Raw genomic sequence first — 24,394 nt, 5'->3', positions numbered from 1 at the left:
ATGGGAATATCGAGATTTTGGTTTGATTTCCTTCTGTTTTGAATTAGGTTTGACCTAGAGATTTTAGGTGGCACATAACCAAGACCCCTCTTCCCATTTCTCCTTACTCCATAGATCATGGAAGCCATTTTTCTTTTGTCTATGTTTCCTGTAAGAATTTTTTTAAAAGATATGTCATATTTCTTAATGACAGATTCATAGTCAAAAAGAGCTTCTGAAAGAATCTATTTTTCAAGATCTATTCTCTTGTTTTTGAGGGCAGAGTTATCTTTTTCAAGATTGAAAATCTTTTCTTTTAGATTAGAGTTTTCTTTCTTCAACTCACTAAGGGCTTCAGAATTAGCTACATGGATTTGTTTCAAATCCTTGTGTATGTTCTTAAGACTCTGAAAATTTTTAAGAGTTTCAGTGAGACAAGACTATACTTCAGAGCGAGTTAGATTAGAGAATACCTCATTGGGGTCTGATTTTGATTTTGATCAAAATTCAAAGTCAATTGCTTCAGTGCTTTCCATCAACACCATTTGAGCCTTCTCTTCTTCAGAATCACATTCTGAAGACTCAGAGTCATCCCATGTAGCCAGCAGAACCTTCTTCTTATCTTTGAAGAACTTCTTCTTTGGATTTTATTTCTTTATCTTGGGAAATTTGTTCCTTTAGTGGCTTGGATCCTTGCACACAAAGCAGATGACATCTTTGTCAGCACCAGACTTCTTCAATCTAGATTTTGACTCAAAGCATCCACATGTCCTTCTGATTCATCTGGGATGCTTTTTCCCATTCTCCATAGTTGATTAACTCTTCTAGAGATAATAGAAAGATCATATTCATTATTGGAATATTATTCACATTCTTCTTTTCTTCATCTTGAAAGGCCTTCACCTTTTCGATCTTCCCTTTAGATTTCAGAGCAAAGATTTACCTTTTATTTGAGGCTCATATTCTTCCAACTCTATCTCATGATTTCTTAAATAACTAACAAGTTCTTAAAGAGTCGTACTATTCAGATCTTTGGATACCTTAAGTGCAGTCACCGTAAGCCTCCATTTCTTCGGTAAGCTTTTGATGATTTTTTCACATGATGTTCAATAGTGTAGCCTTTGTTTCAAACTTTTAAGCCAGCTACAAGCATTAGAAACCTTGATAACATGTCCTCAATGGTTTCATCATCTTCCATCTTGAAGGATTCATATTTTAAAATCAAGGCCAAACCCTTGGTTTCTTTAACTTGCCTGTTTCCTTCATGAGTCATTCTAAGAGAACCAAATATAGACTTCGCATAGTCTCTATTTGTTATATTTTCATACTCAATGTATGAGATAACATTTAACAAGACGGTTCTTGACCTATTATAATTTTTATTATTTGTCCATTATTGTTCATTCATCTTGCTTCTTTCTAAATTAGCACCATTAGTATCTGTAAGACCCTAATTTTGACCCTAAGATCCCTCATGGCATCATATCATTGCACAAGTGCATTGCCTCAAGGATCATAGCATGTTTGGCTCCTTAACCCTAAGGTTGAGACTTGTGTGAGTGGTTTGAGACCACCAAGTGTAAGACCCCAATTTTGACCCTAAGATCCCTCATGGCATCATAATATTGCATTTGCATCTTGCCTCAAGGATCATAGCATATGGGCTCCTAGCTTTGAGTGGGAACACTTGTGAGTTGGTTTGAGATCATCAAGCATGCTTGAATTGTATATTATTGCTTTTCTTCTTTTGTTTACTAACCAAAAGCACAAAAATATGTCACTAACATCTTTTGTTTACTAACCAAAAGCACATAAAGGCCCATATGCTCATTGATATGGCTAGGTGAAGATGAAAGCAAGCATGGCAATGGTTCCCAGAGCTCTCATCCATCAAATGTGCCTCCCAAGTACCTCAATTAATCATTTTGATCAAAGCAAACCAAAGGGTTTGAGGCTTGTTCCCCAAGGAAACCCTAATTCATCTGTTCATCAACTATGCCTTGCTCATGAAGCAACCTCAACCCATGATCAAATAAAATCAAGCGAAGTTCTTACATTCATCATTTCATGCATATTTGAACTTATATGAGTGTCCTCAATCATTAATTCATCAAGATTTGAGGCATGGACTTGAGAAGTTGATCAGTCAATTCATCTGACCATTTTGAAGTACATTGAGACCTAACTTTTGATATGTTTGTCAAATGGAGATGATCCCAAGAGAAACAATGTTCTTATGAACTATATGAACAACTTTAATGTTAATCAAAAATTTATTTGAATCTTGGAAGGTCATCATCCATTTCAAAACATTATAGGTCATTTTGACTTAAACCCTAATTTTGGGTTAACTTCCCAAGAACATAACTCATTAATTTTTCATTATTTTGAGGTGGGATCAAATGTATTGGAAATTTTAAGATGTCTAATTCATTTTTTATGTTGAGCAAATTTTCATAATCCTAAAATAAATACATGTGATAATGCAAAACATTATAGGTCACTTTGGACCAAAAGCATTGAAATATGAAAAAGTCCAACTTCAAGTGCCCAAAACTTCCTAATAAAAAATCCAAATGATGAAACATTTAAGTCCAAATTGATTGTCTTGAAAATATATACAACTTTGATGTTGAAGGTTTTGTCATTTGGAGCTTTTATCATTGAAACAGAAGGGCTTGAAGTTTGGCCATTTTTGAAATTTTCACATACACATGTTTTGCACCTAGCACTTTATGATCAATTTTACCCAATTTCCCTATTCCAAATGAAGTTTTTCCCAACATAACAATTGATCCTCATACCAAGAGTTTTCCAACCATTACCCATAAGGCTATGTTTCATTTTTGAAAATGCCATTTTCGAAGAGAAGAACAATTTGGTGCAATTTTGGAAACCAATTGAAAACACATTGCATAAGCTGATTACATTCATTTTGCACGTCCATTCCATCTAATTGTGATCTCAGCTTGCCAAACCAAGTGGAATTGGGCCCTCCATGCGCCTGTACAGGCCCATGCATGGAGGTCATTTCCATCCATGTGCATGCTTTGATCATGCATACCTTCTCCATTTGCTATAAATAAGGGTCCAAGGCTTCATAATTCGCAACCTAAGGGCACCTGTTATGCTGCAAGAATTTCTCCGTAGCCTCACTTAAAGGAACTTTCTCATTTCTCTTCAATTTTTCAGATCTGAATTTCAATTGCATTAATTGATCTTTAGATCTATAGTTCCTAAACCTTGTTCATCTTCATCACTAGACTACACTGCAAGCAAGAGCTTTAAAGAATCGTGCTCTCAAGTTCCTCATTTCAGAGGTTTACATCCAAACTTATTTTCTTCGAAACTCATTGTATATAGCTTATTTCTTGCATATGCTGGGTTGTCTGAAGTCCTCTCATCAGAGGCAATTGTTCTGAGCTTTGAATTTTGAAAAATCACTAAGTTTCAGTTGAACACCACAAAATTCAACCTTTGATTTCCCTCTCCATGGAAATCTAGAGTGGAATTGGTTGGCACAGGGGTGATGTACATCACCCCAGCTTTCGTTTGATATATGGATCATGGCATTTGATGGAGGTTGCCATGTCTACAACTCTCACCGGCGTTGGAGGTCTCGCCGGAGAAGACGGTGGTGTACACCACCGTCCCAACGCCAGATCATTTCCTGACCGTGTGATCTCTTTTCCAGATCTAATCTGGACCGTTCCATATTATGACTCTTTTAATGGCAGCGTGTTATGCATTGACTAGTGTGTTTGGTAGGCGCGCGCATATGATCCGTTTGATGCACCAGCTCAATTAATGAGCTCAATCCAACGCCTCATGCTTTTTCACATTTTTAATTTCTGATTTCAATTTTCATTTATTTCTTTTATTCTATTTCATTTTAAAAAATCATATCTCACTCATTATTGGTCCAAAAAATGTAAGACCAATTGCATTATTTCTCTTTTAATTTCTAGTTTCTAAAAATGATTTTTAATATTTTTTATTTCATCATTTGATATTTTTTATGAATTTTCTCTTTTCTGGTTGTTTTTAATTCATTTAAAATAGTTTTTGATATTCAAAAAATACAAAAATATTTTCTCAACCTCTTTGAATGATGATGGATCTATGAAAAATATTCTCATCAATTTATTAATTGATTTGAGATTTATTTGAGATTTTAATTCAATTAGGTTCTTTTTATGCATTTTTAATTGATTAAAAATAGTTTCTGGTTTCTAAAAATGCTGAAATTTTTTGTCAAACTTTCTTTGACCTTATTGAACTTAGGATGATTCACTTGGACTTTTCAAAGTTGATTTGAAGTGAATTTGAAGTTTGACCTTTAATTGATTATTTTAATTCAAGTATTATTTTAATTTTGAAAAATACCAAAAATATTTTATTTGTTTCTTGACATTTAATCTTCCATTTGCTTCTGTTTACTAATGTTTGACCTTGATTTCATCTATCTTTGGTCAATGTATGTTGGTTACCTCATTTGATTTCCATTAATGCATTTTCTTATTCATCTTCTTCTTCTTCTTCTTTTTCTTTTTTTTATCAATGAGTTAAAGATTGGTGGTTAGCCTTGATGTATGGGAGGTTTAATCTTCCTTGATTCAAATCTAATTCAACTTGATCATGGATCAAGTGAATGGCTTTACATTAAGGATATGTTGCTTCCTAATCAAGCAAAGAACCTAAATCAATACAAGATCATTTCCCATCTTCTTTTGGCATGGCAATTTGTAGGAGCTTGGCTCACTAGTCAAGGTCTCTAAATTGTGTTTGTTGCCTATATTTTATTGACCGGCCTCAAATAGGTTTGACTACTACATTAGTCCACTTACGATTGTTTAACATAGCGCTAAATTGCCTTATGGCACACTAATACTAACCATTAACCATTAACATTTAATTCTTGCACTTTACATTTATGCAATTTACTATTCTTGTACATATTATTCATTTGCTTTTGCCCTTTGCTCATTTGAGCACATGTTTATGTTAATGCAATTTGCCTTTTGCTCACTTGAGCACATAATTGTGTATATACTATTGTGCTTGTGTTTTTGTTTTGATTGTTGTGAACCAATTGCAAATGGACAAAAAGGACTTAGACTTTAGGACATTCCCTATGCAAAAATGGAGTCAAAGAGCAACTAGGCCTTATGCCTTTAGAGTGCTAAAAAAGTCAAAGAGCAACTAGGCCTCATGCCTTTAGAATGCTTAATGTTGAAGAGGAACTGAAAGGACCTATTCTCTAAACTCCCTCTTGTCCATTCTTTGTTTGCATTATAGAACTTTTTGATGTGTGTGTTTTTGTGCTAGGAACTCCAACATTGAGCCTAAGTGAAGAACCATTATCATGAGCTTCTAAAGTGAGAGATAAGAGCCATTGGAGGAATTCTAAGAGCTTGCTTGATTGATTGATTTCTTGAGTATTTTCTTATTTGCTTGCTTATTCCAAAGGATGGGAGCTACTTGGATCATCAATATGATCTCAAGAAGGGAACTCCATTTGTGGTCTTATTTCTTTTCCTTCATCTCTTGTATGATTAGGACTTAGCCATTCTTCTTCTTCCCTCCACTCTAACCCAAGCCAAACTTTTGTGCAAACATTAACACTTGTTTTCAAACATTAGAAACCTAAGCATTATGCTTTTGATTTTTAAACTTTCTTTTCATAACACTTATTTTGAATTGAATCTTTAAGTCAAACTTTGACCATATTTTGTAAATACTTTTCATTGGTAAATATAACTCATTCAAATGTTTTGTGGTTTCAATGTCCACTTCCTTATTAAAACTTTTCATAACCTTTAGCTATTAGGTTTGAGTTATTCTTGAGGTAGATATAATACTCACCTATATCCTTAGTGATGGACAATGAGTCTTCCATGCTTATTATAGGGTTAACCTCTCACTAGCATGTTGAAGCTATCCTCACATGGTGAATTTGTGGTTTTAGGTTGAGTTTTCTCCCTTGAATAACAAAAGACCTTAAGGCTTTTGGACCAATCAATTCACCAACTTGTTTTGAGATTTTTACCCCGAACTACGAGGTTTTGATCCTAATCTTTTTAAGATGGTACGTAGGCAATGGTTTTATCCATTCAAACACAAAGTTATAAATAACCTGTATATTCTTCTCTCATCTCCCCAATCATGTTTGCACAAATAATTTTCACGAAATACCAACCTACCTTACAACAAGTGTGAAAAGGGCTCCCTAGGAGTACCTAGGATGTTTTGGGTGCTTAAAACCTTCCCATTGCATAACCAACCCCCTTACCCCGATCTCTGACATTTTTATTAGTTTTTGATTCGATAAAACTTCTCGGTTTTTGTTCGCTTTCTAACCTTTCCCTTGGATAAATAGAAGTGCGGTGGCGACTCTACTTGTATGGTTTACTTTTGATTTAGTCAATAAATCTAAAGGTAACGAATACCCAACTACACCAAGCATGCTTGTATTATATATTATTGCTTTTATTATTTTGATTACTAACCAAAAGCATAAAAATATGTCACTAACTCTTTTTGTTTTGAAGCTCAAGTGATCATGTGCTCCTAGGAGGCTCCTAAACCCAATGCAATGGCTAGATAAAGATGAGAAGAAGCATGAAAATGGTCCACAAAGCTCCTAATCATCATATATGTCTCCCAAGTATTTCAATTTTCCAATTTGATCAAGATAACTCAAAGGGCTTGAGGATTGTTTCCCAAGGAAACCCTAATTCAATTGTGCATTGACTGTGCCTTGCTCATGAAGCAACCTCAACCTATGATCAAATTAAATTAAGGGAAGTTCTTTCATTCATTATTTTATGCATATATGAGCATATGTGAGTATCCTCAATCATTCATTCATCATGTTTGAAGTTTGGCCTTGAGAAGTTGATCAGTCAAGCCATCTAACTAAATTGAAGACCAATGAGATACAACTTTTGATGTGTTTGTCAAATGAAGATGACCCCAAGATAAAAAATGTTCTTAAGAACCATATTAACAACTTTAATGTTCATCAAAAACCCATTTGAAACTTGGAAGGTTATTATTCATTTCAAAACATTATAGGTCATTTTGACTGAAACCCTAATTTTGGGTCAACCTACCAAGGGCATAACTTCCTTAATTTTTATGATTTTGAGGTGAGACCAAATGAATTGGAAATATTAATATGTATACTTAAACTTTTATGTTGGACAAAATTTCATAATCCTAAAATAAGTACATGTGATAATACAAAATATTATAGGTCACCTTGGACCTAATTCATTGAATTTGAAAAAGTACCCAACTTCAAATGCACATAACTTTGTCATGGAAAATCCAAATGATACAAACTTTGAGTCTAAGTTGATCATGTTGAAAATATCTACAACTTTTATGTTGGAGGTTTTTCCATTTGAAGCTTGCATCATGAAAACAGAGGGGTTTGAATAGGCTTACTTTTGGTGAAAATTTTCAAAGGTGACTTAAACATGTTTTGTACCTAAACTTTCACAGCCAGTTTTCATTAATTTCCAAATGCCAAATGAATTTTTTCCCAACATAACTTTTGTTCCTTATTTCAAGGTATTTCCAACCATTACTCACAATGCTATTTTGGATTTACCATGTGTGAGTTTCGAAGAGCTTCTTCTTTATGTTCATTTTGACATTTCATGATGAAACTTAATGTGAAAGCTGATTACATCACATGTACACGTCCAATTCCATTCCAAATGAATTCAGCTTGGTTTTGCACCCACCATTGGGCCTCACATGCGCCTGTAAAGGCCCATGCATCAAATTTCAAATTGCCATGCACACGAGGGAATCATGATACACAACCATCCTCAGCTATAAATAACTGCTCATTCTCCTTCATTTGGTAACCTTTTGGAGACCTGAAATGCTGCAACACTGAAATCCTAACCAATACCAAAGGAATTTTCCAGATTTTTCTCTCATTTTCAAGCTTGAAATTCAACATCATTAGTTGATTTTTTCAAAGCTCAATTCCTTAGCCTATCATCTGCATTACATCTCCAGAGCAAAAAGGAATCAACATCTTGAAGAATTCGTGGCCTTAAGAGCTCCAATTCAGAGGTAGAACTTCAAACTTTTTGGATCTAGATCTTGCAATTTAATGTAGTATTCTCTTGATTGTGTGGTTTTCTGAAGTCCTCACACTTGAGGCAAGCCAATGGTGGTGGTTTCAATTTTCCATTTCGTGCACTTTCAGTTTGAACACCATGATCTTCCACTTCACATTTCTCTCAAAATAGGAAGAGTGAGGAAGATCCATGGATACAGTGGTGATGTACATCACATGAGCTTCAATTTGATATCCTTGTTTTTCATTTTCGTTACAAAAATTTTCTCTGCAAGTGGTGGCCGGATTCTGGTAGTTCACCAGAGAAGATGGTGGTTTCCACCATCATCACCACGTGTATGCATTCATGACCCTTGGATCGTGCTTCCACGTTATAATCCTGAACATCCACTTGTCGCATCCGCGAAAAACAACCGGCGGGCTAAAACAAAACAACACAGAACCGCCACCGTGCGTTATTTATCCCAAAAGAGGGAAAGGAAACGCTCGAAGTAAACCTGGAAAAAGCAAGGTCTCGCGACCAAAGAGAAAGGGTACGGGAGTCGGTTACGCAAGGGGAAGGTATTAGCACCCCTACGCATTCGTCGTACTCGATGGGATCCACGCTCTAAAAGATAGGAAAGGTTGCTAAACAAACATCACACACACACACTGAAGACAACACAGGTGGGGGAAAAGAGGAGAGGGCTCGCTAGGACATCGCATCCTATGCCTACGTATCTCGTCTGGAACGAGAATCAGAGCTGCCGTAGTTCGGCTCACGCAAGCCAAACAAGACACACACAAACACAGGCAAACCTGGAACCCGAACGCCAATCGCTGGACTTACATCGGCTTCCAAACCAAACAAACACAATCAGGATACGGACAGCCAATCGCTGGGCTTACATCCATATCCTGACACACAAGAGAATTAACAAGCAAACACACACAAAAAGAAAAAAAGTGCCCGGAGAGACCTCGCACGGTCTCCTGCCTACGTACCTCATCTGGTATGAGGATCAGGGCGACGTAGTTCCCCTGAACGGGAAAGAAAATCTAACCAGATACAAAGGGAGACACACTACTAGGGAGCTGGACTCGAGCCTAGGTGTTATCATGCATCATTGCCCTATGTTATGGTTTCTATCTACTTGCACAACAGCAAGCTAATCCTAACCAGGAAAAAGCACAGCATGCAAGCATAAACAAAACAAAGCAAGCATTCACAGTTAGCACACGCTATATCCAGACAAGGTGGCTCAATCAAGGGTTAAGTTGCAAAAGCAACACAACTGTACAGGGTAGTGTTCGCTCTTAACCCTGACATTGAGAGTCAGGGTGAAGCAGATGAAAGGTGAGTGAAGATGAGACTTCACAGCTCTTATCCCTGGCCAGGGAGAGCTTCAGACAAAGGAGTGTGGGTTCAGAAAGTAGGAACCCTTCTACACTCATGACTCTGACTCAACTGATCTTGGGTTAATGTCCCAATGCATCAACACAGTGGTGTGAGCAGAGGGACGACTCAACAGAATAGCGGGGGATGGATTGCACATCCCTTGGGTTCCGCCAATTGCCTCATAGAGGTCTTTACCTGCTTGGGGACAAAAGTAAACAATCACAAACATCGCCTCTTAAGGAGGACTTCAGACAGTTGCCTGGCTAAATAACAAGCCAGGTCTTCCAGACTACATGGAGACAAGAGAGTCTACCTCAACTGGTTTATACAACCAAGCAGCAACACAGCAAGTTCTTAAAGAACTAAAGCGACTATGGTACCTGAAATCAATCTAATACAGTCAGTATTCAAGTCACAAAGTCAAAACAGACAAGTTAAGAATCAACAGTCAATGTAATCAAACACTGCAATGTGCAAAGCACAATCAACTCAAGTGAGCCAAGCATCCTACAAAACACACAAGTTAGTTTACAACAAGCAACCAAACTCAATTTAATCAACTTGCATTTTTCTCCTTAAAGCATTTGCATCTCAACCTGAAACACAACTCAAAAGTGAGAAACAAGACCACTAGGACAAGCCTAGGGCCAAAAGGAGATGAAAAATCCAAAACAGCAAGTGAAAATTAATCAAAATCACAATCAAACAAATTAGAAACAAATCCCATTGGTCCCATGCTCATATCATTCACCATCATCATTTCATGAAAGAAAAGGCACCAAACATGCAATTTGCAACCTCAAAGGACCAAACAGAATGATCACCATCAAATCAATATCACAACAGCTCCATAAATTCCACAAAAATTCAAGCCTAACCATAACACATTCAATGAGTAGAATATCAAATTTCATGCTATTTGGACAAGTGGAAGTAGGGAAATTAAATTCATAAAGTCCAGACAAGTTAAAGCAAGCCAACACAAGGCATCCAAACAAGCATCAACTTCCATCAATCATAAAACAGTGACAAAACATGATAAATGAATGGGATCAAAACCAAAATGACCTATAATGTGTCTAGAATTCACATGTCAAATTTCACATCCATCCAATTAATGACCAGAATTTCACAAATCAAATGCAAACATGTGTCACAAAAAATCAACAAATGACCAAACAGAGGTGAAAATTCCAATCAAATAGGAAATGCCATCAATAAATCCAGAAAAATTCCCATGTGTTCTCAACATCCATATGCTTAATCATGCAAAACTTTGGCTCAATCCAATGTTCACAAGCACATCAAATAAAATCATGAAATTCACAAAGCATGGTGTGACACAAATTGTCACACCTCTAATCAAAAATTCATATATCATCAACCAGGGATCCAAAAGTTGCAAACCATACATCAAAATCACCAGCAAAGAGTCAAGAATAGGCATGCAAAATTTCATCAATTTCTATGGAAGCATCATCATTTTATGAATGAAATGGCAAAGCATATACAAAATGAACACATTCAATCAAACCCTAGGCAATTTATTTTTCCATACGTGCACAAAAATAATAAAAATCACCATAAAAAACTACACATCACAAGGAGAATAACGCAAAAAGTCTCATCAAATTTGGACAAGAAATGAATCACTTATGAATTTTTAAAGATCATGAATCAAAATGAAATGAAATGAAAAAAGAAAAAGAAATGAAATGATTTTAATGTGAATAATGGCATTTTTGTAATATCAGCAACGAGAGCCAAAACGCGGTCGTTTAAATAAAAGCAGTGGCAACGTGTGAGTGGTTGGAACGCGCGGTAAACAAGAATTCGAAAAAAGGTCAGGCAAATCAGAATCAAACACGCGTATTCTTCATCATCTTCGTCAAACAAATTCCAGAAATCACACATGAACAAATCTTAACCAAAATGATCATGCCATACATCAATGGAACCGTCTAAACATGTACATCATGGATATGGCAAGCATTTAACCTAACTCTAAACATATCAACCGGATCGAGCAAAAGAACAATTGAGCATCAAACTTAAATTCAAGATTTCTCACTCGATTCTCAACCAAATTCAAAACCACAAGCAGCATGCTATCCTACGTTGAGAGATCTATCTAAGCCATATCTCAATTCAAGCAATGGTTGAGATCGAAAATTTACCTTATGGATGAAGCAGATGCGAATTCTTGTGTTTCCAAGTGTGAAAGGTGAAAACAGATGCAGTTCAATGCTATGGAAGTTGATTGGAATGAGTAGTTTAGCTCAATGATGCTTCAGATCCAAGAACCTTCGATTTGCCATGGATGAGTGAAATTGCAACAGTCACGATTCAGCAACCTTTTGTCCTTGATTTGATGAAACAGTCGTGCACAAGCCTTGGTGTGTGATGGATCCAACAAGAATCAGTGCAATTGATGAAGAATTCAGTGTGAAATGATGAAAAAAGTGTGTGAAAATTTTGGAGAATTGAGAGGTTTTTGGAGGGAAAGTTGGTTAGATCTTGAGAAATGTGAAGTGTGATTATCAATTCTGTTACAATTAACACTTTATACCATCTCCTAATCCATTTCTTAATCACAATTAGCAAAATCAAAATGAATTAGTGAAATGCATTTTCAATTGAAATAACCAAAATAGCCTTTTCTAAACCAACCAATGTAACAGTAGAATGGCAATGCAAACAAGTTCTAAATGGTATTTGGAATGTGCTAGAATGAGTTTGGTGTGCCATGCCTTGTAATTTTGAAAATCACCATTTCACACCAAAAATACAAATTAGTCCACTTAAAAAATGACATTTTGCCATGATGATTTTTGATGAAATGTGATAATGCATCATGAAAGTACATGTAAAATGTGGTTTGCTCAAAGAAAGATCACCCAATTTGGCCATTCCATGTGAAAGTTAAGCCACTTTGAATTTAGGCATTTTTGGAAAATGATTTGATCATAACTTACCAACCACACATGAGAAACTCATGTTCTTGGACTTTTTGGAAAGGTGAGAGCAATATCTACAACTTTCATGTTGAACAAAATTTCACTTGAAGCATTTTTGGACATGTAATTTTGTGATGAAAAACTTTCCATTTTTGGAAACTTCCAATTACAAGTCACTTTCTATTTTTGGAAAGTTTCCATCTGACTTTATTTTCTTCATTCTTGATGTTTGAAATGTCAAATGAAACTTGTTTAGACATGAATGAAGTGTATCCAACTCTCTCCCACCTCCAAATCCATCATTTCAGGCACAGTTGACCACAATTGACTTTTCTGACTGATAGATGAATTTGGCTATGCACTGATCCACTTGAGCCTCAAACTCCGGATGAAATGGCTCAAAAATGAAACCCTAGCTTCCATGAGCTCAATATAATCCCATGATGATCCCCATATCCATTGTAGACCCCATCTCCTTGCCAAGCCCTGATTGGCCCAATGCAGATGATTAGGGTTGACCAGTGGTCAAAACCCTAATCTCAAAGTATCTGATCAATCTCTTGGATGATATCAAGACCATGATGATGATGATGTATCCTTGCAACCAAGATGGAGCTCAACCCCCTTGAGAATCAAGAAACCCTAATTTGTACCACACATCCTCAGATGGTTAATGATCAATCCAATGAAACCCTAGCTTGCATACATCACCCTTTTATCTTCTGATCAAGACTTAGGAGGATGACTTGCTCAATGTAGCCACATGTTATGCAAATATGCAATGCCTAATGTCCTAAGAAATGCAATGCAATATGTTAAGCTAGTCCCAAGAGAGGAGGGCAAATTTTGAGGTGTTACACCACTGTGTTTACTTTTTTAAATCACTTTGCCACGCATTTGACTTGGCCACACCATGCGCCCTTGCATCTGAGCCATCTATCCACGCCACGTCATTTAATGAATCTAATCATGTGGCGCTGGATTTTCCATCATTTTTTATTTTCATTTTATTTTCAGTTAATTCCTTTTATTTTCAAAAATTCATAAAAAATTTATTTGAAGTCACAAAAATATGAGACCAACTCCAAAAAATTTCTTGAAAAATCTAGTTTCATATTTTGATTTTTAATTATTTTTGTGACTTCACTTAATATTTTTTGTGAATTATTTGGTTTTTAATAGTTTTAATTCATTTTAAAATACTTTCTGATATTTGAAAAATCCAAAAATATTTTCCTAACATCTTTGGATCATGATAAGTCAATGAAAAATAGTCTCATCAGTTTCTTATTTGATTTAAGATTTATTTGAGATTTTAGTTCATATTGTGTTATTTTTTTAGTGTTTTAATTGTTTTTAAATACTTTCTGATTTCCAAAATTGTTGAGAAAATTAGTCAATGTTTGTTTGACCATGTTAGACCTATGAGAATTTAATTGGACTTGCTGAAGTTGATTTGAATTGAATTTGAGGTTTGACCTTATTTGATTATTTTTATTTTGCATTTTATTTTAATTCAAAAAATACCAAAAATTATGGTTAACTTGTTGACTTGTAATCTTCATTTCTTTTCTGTTTGGCATTGATTGATGATGACTTGGTTCACATTTGATCAATAGGATTTGATACTTGTCTTCCTTTTCCTTCCCTTTCATCTTCATCCCATTCTTTCCATCAATTGGCCAATGAGTTAAGTTATTATGGTTGGTCTTGACAAATGAGAGGTTTTAACCTTCTTTGATCCAAACCAAACTCAACTTGATCCATGATCAAGTGAGTTGTTTTGTGTCCAAGATAGGTTGCTTCTTGGTCAAGCAAAAAACCTAAAGACAATACAAGGCCCTTCCCCTTTTGTCTTGGCATGGCAAGTTTATGGAGCTTGGCTTACTAGTCATGATCTCTAACTTGTGTTCTTTGCCTATATTTTTATTGACCGACCTCAGATAGGTGTGACTACTACATTAGTCCACTTACGATTGCTTAACATAACGCTACATTGTATTATGACAAGCTAACATAACTTCCACTAATTACTAACTTTAATTTGAGAATTTGATTTCTTGCCCTTTACTTTTAATGCCATTTATTTCTTGCTCATTTATTCATATTGCTTTTAATTTTGCTCACTTGAGCACATATTTTATGTTTATGCCATTTTTCTTTTGCTCATTTGAGCTCATTATTGTATATAAATATATTGTTGTCTTGTGTTTGTTTTGTGTGAACCAAATGCAAAAGGAGAAATGACTTAGAATTAGGACTTATCTATGCTTAAAGGAGTTCAAGAGCAACTAGGCCTCATGCCTTTAGAATGCTAAACTTGTTGAAGAGCAACTAGGCCTCATGCCTTTAGAATGCTAAATTTCAAAATTAATCGCAAAGGACTTCTCATCCAAGCTTATTCTTTGTCCATTCCTCTTATTGTGTTTGTGAACTTTTTGATGGTTGCCCTTGTGTGATAGGGATCCTACCTTGAGATTGTGAAAGAGGACCATTATCATGAGTAGCCAAGTTAAGAGAGACAAGCCAAGTGGAGATCCTAGGAGCTTGAATCCAAATATTGTGATTGCTTGTTTGTTTGCTAAGTCCCAAAGGAAATGAGCATCTTGAGCCATCTCTATGACTTCAAGAAAAGGAACTCCAAGGGTTTACCTTTCCTATCTTATCTTTGTATGCTTTAGGACTAGCCCTTCTCTTCTTCTCCTCACTCCAACCCAAGCCAAAAATCATTTTCAAAACTTTGACTTTGTTTCAATTAGAAACCTAGGCCTCATGCCTTTGACTTTTCAAAACCATTTTTATTAATACTCATTATGAATAAATCTTAATCCAACTTTGACTTCATTTTTGTAAATAAATTAACTTGTAAATATAACTCACTTCAAGTTGTTTTGTGGTTCCAATAGCCACCTTATTAAAACCTTTTCATAAACATTAGTCATAGGTTTGAGTTATCATAGTGGTTGATGTAAATATCACCTCATCCTTAGTGATTGGATTATAAGTCTTCCATACTTATTATAGGGTTAACCTCTCACTAGTATGTTGAAGCCTTCCTCACATGGTGGATTGTTGGTTTAGGTTGAGTTTTCTCCCTTTTGATAACAAAAGACCTTAAGGCTTTTGATCAAATCAATTCACCAATCTTTGAGATTTTTACCCCGAACTACGAGGTTTTGATCCTCCTTTGTGATGGTACGTAGGCAATGGGTTCATCCATTCAAACAACAAAATTTGTAAATATAATCTATTCTCTTCTCATCCTCCCAATCTTTTGTACATATATTTTCACAAATACCAACCTATAACACATATTCGCAAAAAGGGTTCCCTTAGAGTACTAAGGATATTTTGGTTGCGTAAAACCTTCCCATTTCATAACCAACCCCCTTACCTAGATCTCTGACATTTTTATTAGTTTTTGATTTGAAAAAACTTCTTACCTTGGCTTTTGTTCGCTTTTTAGCCTTTCCTTTGGACAAATAAAAGTGTGGTGGCGACTCAAGTTGTATGTTTACTTTTGGTTTAATTAATAAACCTAAAGGTAACGAAAACCCTGCTACAATATCAAGGGGATGGGTATAGCTATTAATGACCATATGCCATAAGTATGAATCATAACCAAGGAAGAAACTTTCAATTCTATCCTTCCAATAATCAGACTTATCTCTATAAAAACTAGAGGTTTAGCATATTAGTGATCTTTATCATTATTCAAAGCTGCCATAATGTGTTTCAACAAAACTGGATCTTTTACTGACACAGTAAAATGTTTGATATAAAATGATCAATAACAAAACCAGAGCTCTGATTCCAATTGAAGGTTCAAGAAACACAAGAAAAAGGGGTTTGAATTAGATTTCTAGATAAAAAACTTTTTCTCAACCCAAAGACACAAACAACAAATGAACAACAAAAAGAAAGAACACAAATATTTTTATCCTAGTTCGTTGTTAACGAAGTTACGTCCAGTCCACCCGTCTGAGTGATTTGTCCTTCAACAAGGACTTAATCCACTAATCAAAGAATTTATTACAACCTCAATGACAAACTATCAAAGACCATTTGAGAATTTTGACTATACCCTAGTCTCTCAATGAATTTAACCAAAGGTTAATAATAAAGATTTATATTTACAAGATGCTTCTAAAAGAGCAGATACACAAGTTAAAATCAAATAATACACTTAAGAAAAAATATTCAAAGAAGATGTTCTTGGTGTATGAGTGTGAGTAACACTTCTTTTCTTTTTCTTTTTCACGTATGATTTTTGTGTGTATGTGTTGTTATGCAAATCAATAGTTTTCCAATCTTCCAATACCTCTTTATATATGTGAAATAAATTTATTGGAGGGTGAAATTGGAATATCCTTAAATATCTTAGTTCTAAGTAGGTAACTTGTTTCTACAACAATAGAGTGGCACTTGCAGAAGATAGTGGGTGAGGATGAGACGTCAGGAATGACATTGATAGAATAGTACACTCTTATTCCTGATCTTCAGGGTAGTGGAAAGGATATTTTCTTTTTGTACTGATTATACCTTCCAAGTGTTCGTTTACTTTAGATCAATAAATTTTAGTCAGAGGCTTCACATTAAAGTTGATGAAGCTTTAGTAGAGTTTAGAGCCAATCTATAGAAGCTGGTGACAATGAGACTTTAGAGTCTTTGGAGTTCAGTCTTCGGAGATTTCATAGGCTTGAATTATCATAATCTTTATCAGAGTCATTTTGGATGGTTTCTTTGCATAAGCGTTTGACTTGGTAATCCATAAGCTTGACTTTCATGTAAACACGCTTTTTATAGTTCATTTGGTTCATAATGTGTCTTTAGTTCATAGTCTGGCTTGCTCAGAATTGACTTCTTCAGAGTCATAATCTGTTTTCTATAGTTTGCACACTTAACAAAAATAGTTAGAGTATAAAAGTGTTCTCTACACATATTAAGCTTTGTTATCATCAAAACTAAAGAATAATTGCAAAACTAAACTTGTTCCGACAACATTGATTTCCATAGTTGTTCCTTCCCCTCGATCCCTCTAGAGCGCATGATCTATCTTTTTTGCTGCTTCAAGGTCGACACACAAGACATATGGTTCTCCATGTAGGTTTGATTTTTGAGCTTTAAGTCCACGGGTGAGGCTACGACACCCAATGTGGAAAAGAAGGTCCTACCCAAGATGCAATTATAAAGGGTCTTGCACGGGATGACCAATAATTGAGTGTTGATGGATTGGAGGTCTATTCTCTATCCTATAAATACCATGAAATTCATATATCCTCAAGGATGAGTGGTCATTCCAATGAACACTTGTAGATCTGAACCATCATATGGTATTAAGCTCCCTTTGTCTTAACCCGTTTTTTTCAAATAGATATGAGTAAAGGATATTATCACATGAACTTCCCCCATGAATTAAAATTCACGAGAAGTTGAACTATCATATGATAGCCATGATTACCATGGTAAACAATTCATTAGAGATGCCATCAACCTTATCAGGCTGTCAGAATCCCAACATAGGTCGGTCGGGGACCTTCGATGATGAACTATCTTTGTTTATATAGACATCCATCATTTTGGAGATTTTCCTTTTGACTGTCCCTTGGAATGGAGGTTCATCCATGTCGATGATGGCAACAATATACATGTGTTTGCCTTTGTCAATTTCCCTTCTTTTGTTGTTGGGTCCGGCTTCGGAGGTCTTTGTAAAGGACTTGGTTTTTGGAGATTCCTCTCGCTCTCATTTTCCCTCCTTGACATATTCGGACAACCATCCTTTTTTTATCAGTGCTTCAATCGTTTCTTTAAGTTTGATGCAATCATCTCTATTATGATCGTGTCCTTCGTGGAAGCAACAATACTTTGATTTATCCATCCGAGCTGACTCCCTGATAGGGTAAGGAGATTAAATCTCGACTTTCCTGAACTTAGTGTTATAACATTCTTGGTAAAAAAATTCCCAGTAAGTGTTTAAAGGCGTGTATTTATTGCATCTATTGTATGCCTTCCTAGAAATGTTCTTTTTTTCCTACAGGATTCCTTCCCTGGAGTACGGTCAAAACTTGCTTTGGCAACTGAGGTTGGGTTGTTGAAGCAAGTATTTAGCTTCTCTTCCAACATGATGTAAGTTTGGGCCAGGTTAAGCATCTCCTAAGTCATTATTACCTTCTTGTTTCCTAGATTGGTGTGGAAAGGATGGTCGCCGAGGAGGCCATTTTTGAAGATCTAGCACTGTAGGGATTCTTCGCCTCCCTTTACCTCTAGCGCATCCTGAGTGAATCGATCGATGTAGGACTGTATGATTTCATTCTCTCCTTACATGAGTCTACTCACGACTGCTATAGTATTTGGTTGCCTCTTCCGGGCGGTGAGGCGATCACAAAAATTCGCCCATGATTCGATAAAACCATTGAAGATACCATTAAACCATAATCTAGATGGTATGACCAAGGTTAACACTAACATCTTGCACTTGGAAGTGTCATCAGCATTGTATTAATTGAGTCAGTCATTGACAAGTTAGATGTGTTCGTCGGGGTCTTCCTTTCCATTGTACTCTTCCAATTTGGGAGGTTTTTGCATTGACTTGGGGATCTTTCTTTCTAAGATCTGGGCATATAAGGGATCTTTAGACTCACCTTGATCAACTAGTGTTCGTCACATAAGGGATTATATATCATATAGGTTAAACTATGCTTATAATGATTTAATGTATAAGCTTAGGTCGTTGGTGTATTAAATCTTAAGGAATCATCATGAAGTCAATTATGCATTATTAAGAACATCCAAGTAATTTGTTTTTAAATTGCCTTGTTTAAAGCGACTTTGGTTGTCATGTAAATGATTTGCACTAGAAGTGATCTATCTCATGGTTACTTCATGTATCATTTCATGTGGCTTGATTCATTGAGATGCTTCCAAGTTCTCGTTTTAATGTATTGCTTACACTCCTTTTTTTTTTAAATCTCTGATTTCGTTATTGTTAGTTCTAAGAGTTGACAGTAATTTTGGTAAAACAAAGAGTGTTCACAAGATGTTGCATGTGATGTCTTAACATAAGATACCCTTGTACCTGCTAGAGGTTTAAAAACATAATTATGCAGGATTGTTTCAGGATGTCATACACGATGTCATGACATCTAATATTATGTATCTGCTGAATATTTAAAATGGAATTATGCAGGATTGTTCCAGGATGTCAGACCCGATGTCATGACATCTGTACACATAACATTCAGTGTGAATGTTATGTGTTATGTGATTGCGCTTTTAATGGCAATCTATGTATGATTGAAGATCTAATTTGCAAACGCATTCAATCATTAATTACAACGTGATTTAACTTATTTTCCAAAAAGATCTAACCAGCTGTCGTAAGAAGATTTGATTGGAAGATAGTTTTAGGGTTTTATGATGTCCAAGCCCAGCTGAATGCTTCTATAAAAAAGGACATGGAAAACCTGATTTGATACACAAGAAATACTGAGCGAAATATTGAGAGAGAATAAGGGTTTGTGTCTTGTGTGGTCGTGTGACTTGTAAGCCATTCAATTCATCCATAGATGATTGAATTAGTTTGATTTTTGAGTTGTAATTTGTCACTCAAAGCTTTTAAGCATGAGTGTGTGTCTACTTGATTGAAGCTGCTAAGTAAGATCAAGTGTGTGTCTACTTGATTGAAGTTGCTAAGTAAAATCAAGTGTGTGTCTTTGAAGAGTGTCTTCTTTTCATAAGGAATTATTGTTTAATATCACTGGTGTGATTGAGGGGGAGTGAGTGGGATCTCATATCTAAGAGTTCTTAGGTAGAAGTCATACGGGTAGAGATTAGGTGAAAAAGACTGTAACTTGTGGAGTTTACTAAAAGTCTTTGAACTGATTCTATTTAGTGGAATTCCTTCCTGACTTGGTAGCCCCCAGACGTAGGTGAGTTGCACCGAACTGGGTTAACAATTGCTTGTGTCTTGCTTTACTATTATTTATCTTTATCCTGTTTGTATTATTCAGATATTAGTGTCGTGACATTACCTTCGACATCTCATATCTGATACCAGAATTTCAATTGGTATCAGAGCAGGCATCCTGCTCTGGTTCTGGGTGAGATCTAGGGACAATACTTTCTGGTACTATGGAGAGAGATGGAGGATCTATTCACAGGACACCAATTTTGGATGGATCTAACTATGACTATTGGAAACCTCGAATGGTAGCTTTCCTAAAATCTCTTGATAATAAGGCTTGGAAGGTTGTGTTAACAGGCTGGGAACCTCCAGTAATTACTAAGGAAGGAGAAGCCACAACTGATAAGAAGCTTGAAGAACAATGGTCCAAGGAGGAGGATGATCTAGACCTTGGTAATTCTAAAGCATTGAATGCCATATTCAATGGAGTAGACAAGAATATCTTCAGATTGGTAAACAACTGTGAGGTGGCTAAAGATGCTTGGGACATTCTCAAAACCACTCATGAAGGCACCTCTAGAGTGAAGATGTCTAGACTACAGCTGCTCACCACCAAGTTTGAAAATTTAAGGATGCAAGAAGATGAAAATATTCATGAATTCCATATGAGTATCCTTGAAATTGCTAATGCCTCAGGAGCCCTGGGAGAGAAGATGTCAGATGAAAAATTAGTAAGAAAAATACTCAGGTCACTCCCTAAGAGATTTGCTATAAAGGTGACAAACATAGAAGAGTCTCGAGACATCTCCAATATGAGAGTTGATGAGCTAATTGGTTCCCTCCAAACATTTGAGATGGGAATGTGTGATGGATATGAAAAGAAAACCAAAAGCATAGCCTTCATGTCAAACACAGAGGAGGAAAGTAGTCAGGAGGTTGATGAAGATCTGGCAAATGATGTAGCAAGGCTGGGAAGGCAGTTCAACAGACTGTTGAAAAAGATGGATGTAAGTTCTAAGGCTAATGTCAAGAACATTTCATCTGACATCAGTAAATCCAATAATGCTGGAAGAAGAACAAGGCCAGATGATAAGCCCAAAGAAGGAAAAGGAGTACAGTGCCATGAATGTGATAGGTATGGACACATTAGAACTGAATGTGGAACCTACCTCAAGAAACAGAAGATGAGTCTTGATGCCACTTGGTCTGATGAGAGTGAAACAAAAGAGTCTGCAAATCTGGTGACTGCCTTGACAGGAAGATGGGATTCTGATGAAGACTCAAGTGATGATGAAGTAACCTTTGAAGAGTTGTCCACTACCTATAGAAAGTTGTGTCACAAAAATGCAGAGGTGTGTAAATAGGTTGAAAGCCAGAAGAAGGTAATAACTCAACTTGAGAATGAGAAGGCAGAACATGTGGAAACCATCTCCAAGTTAAAAACTGAAGCTGTGTTCTTGAATTCTAAACTGGAAGAGATGACCAAGTATGTAAGAATGTTAAACAATGGATCTGACTCCTTAGACAAGATTCTCCAGACTGGACAAATAACATGAGACAAATCGGGTATTGGGTTTAATGAATCTAAGCCTGAGTGCAGTTACACTGGTGGCAAACCTAAATCCAAACTTAAGTGCAGCCATATTAAAAGCAAACCTGAGATGTCACATCATATGTCACAACATCAAAAAGGAAGACAACAGAAAGGGAAACACCAAAGATGGAGATGCCATTACTGTGGAAGATTTGGCCACCTGAAGCCCTTCTGCTATAAGCTGTATGGTTATCCTAGCCATGTTCATCATCAGACTCACTATCAAACTAGACCCAAACATCACAGGCCTGTCAACAAAAAGCAATGGGTTCCCAAGACTAATGTTGCAAGTTTAATAGCTCACACTTCCTTTAGAGTTTCAGCCAAAGAAGATTGGTATTTTGACAGTGGTTTTCTCCAGACACATGACTGGAAACAAAAACCTACTAACTGGCCTTCATCCTCATGCCATAAGTTATGTAACCTTTGGTGATGGAGCAAAGGGTAAAACCAAGGGGATTGGTAAGCTTGATTACCCTAGAGTTCCTGACCTTGACAATGTCTTACTGGTTAAGGGATTAACTGCTAATCTAATAAGCACCAGTCAACTGTGTGACCAAGGTCTAAATGTTAACTTCACTAAAACTGAATGTCTGATTACTAACAAAGAAAGTGAAGTGATCATGAAAGGAGTCAGGACCAAAGACAATTGTTACATGTGGAGTTCTCAAATTGGTTATTCTTCAAAGGGTACCTTAGTCAAAGAAGAAGGAGTAAAGACATGGCATCAAAGAATGAGCCATCTGCATCTTAAAGGTATGAAGATGATTATAGCTGCTGAAGTTATTAGAGGAACTCCCAAATTGAAGATTAATGAAAGAAAAGTCTGTGGGAAATGTCAGACAAGGATGTCACACCAGAAACTCAGACATGACATCACTTCCAAGGGTTTGAAACTTCTCCATATGAATTTGATGGGACCCATGCAGGTGGAAAGCCTTGGTGGAAAGAAGTATGCAGTGGTGGATGACTTCTCCAGATACACCTGGACCAAAAATAAACCTGATGTGGTTGAAATCTTCAAAGATTTTTGTCTGAAACCTCAAGGAGAAAAGCTCATGGTGGCTCAAACAGATGTGGATAATATTGGGTTTGGTAGGAAGTCAGATTAGATGGTAGAACATGTTGCTAGTCAAAAGCAGTCTGAAGTTGGGAAGAGCTTTGTTGGACTTGGGCTACAAGTCAAGCAGATAGAAGAGTCTATTTGTCTATCTCAAAGCAAATGTGCCAAGAACAATGTTAAGAAGATTGGCATGGAGAGTGCAAGGACTCCTTCTCCTACACATTCGGAAGTATTCAAAGATGAAAATGGTGTTTGTGCTATATATCAAGCTGAATACATAGCAGCTGGAAGTAGCTGTTCTCAACAAGGTCAGTTGAAACTAATGTTGACTGAATATAATCTCACACACGATGTCATGATATTGTACTATGAAAACCTGAGTGCTATAACTATTTCCAAAAATCCTATTCAGCACAGCAGGACTAAGCACATTGATATTTGTCATCACTTCATTAGAGAATTTGTGGAAGAAAAAATCATAGCACTAAAGCATGAAATGCAATTAGCTGACAAATTTGCAAGGGCTCTGAATGTTAATCAGTTTAAATATTTAAGAGGGAAATTGGGGATTGTTATTCATGAGAAGTTATAGCAATTAAAGTGGAGTGGAAAAGGTAATAAAAATATTGTCTGTCCACTTAAAAGAAAGTGCCACATTTATGGTAAATCATTACCTAGTATTGGAACTAGTATCTATGTCATTTCCACACGCTACCTCAACACAACCATTTCCATCTTCATCCAACTTCTCAGACAACCTCTGTTAGGGCAAAAAGATTTCTTTCAAAAGTCCAACAAAATGTCATAACATCCCTCATCCTCAGGATCAAAACCCACTCACAAGGCCAGGACTCCCTCCATGGAGTTTCTAGATGAAGATATTTTGGAGGTCATTCCCCTCTCTGTTATTCCAGGCGACGCCCCTGGCCCTTCTTTCACGACTGGAAATAATCAAGGTAACATTCCTGATAACCCTCCTCCTAAGGATGACATGCACTATACAGATCGTGTCATTAGGAACCCGGTAACTAGGATTCTTAATGAAGGTCATGCAGTCAAGGGTGTTTCAACCCCTCTGTCTAGAAGGTACCCCTCTCTTGAGGTGGAACCTCAAACTAAGAAAGATGATGATTCATCTAGATCAGAAAAAGACATTGCTGCTGAGGGACTATGCTCTCTAAGAAAAAACATGTCTAGCAAAGATCCTATAGATGTTTCTCATTCTAAGAAGCCTAACACTGCTGAGAGAGTAATTGATTTGGAGGAAGAGAGTTCAGAAGAAGAAGATGACACCTTGGTTCATCATTTGAAACCAAGTGTTGCAAGGAAAATGAAGACCAGGAAAGGTAAGACTGTGGTTGAGATGTTGACAGCCAGAACTAGGAAGATGACTGCTGGTGTAGGACCCTTTAAATCATG

The sequence above is a fragment of the Lathyrus oleraceus genome, chromosome 1 (genome assembly GCF_024323335.1).
Source record: "Lathyrus oleraceus cultivar Zhongwan6 chromosome 1, CAAS_Psat_ZW6_1.0, whole genome shotgun sequence".
Classification (NCBI taxonomy): Eukaryota; Viridiplantae; Streptophyta; class Magnoliopsida; order Fabales; family Fabaceae; genus Lathyrus; species Lathyrus oleraceus.
Note: the sequence above shows the minus strand (reverse complement) of the source record.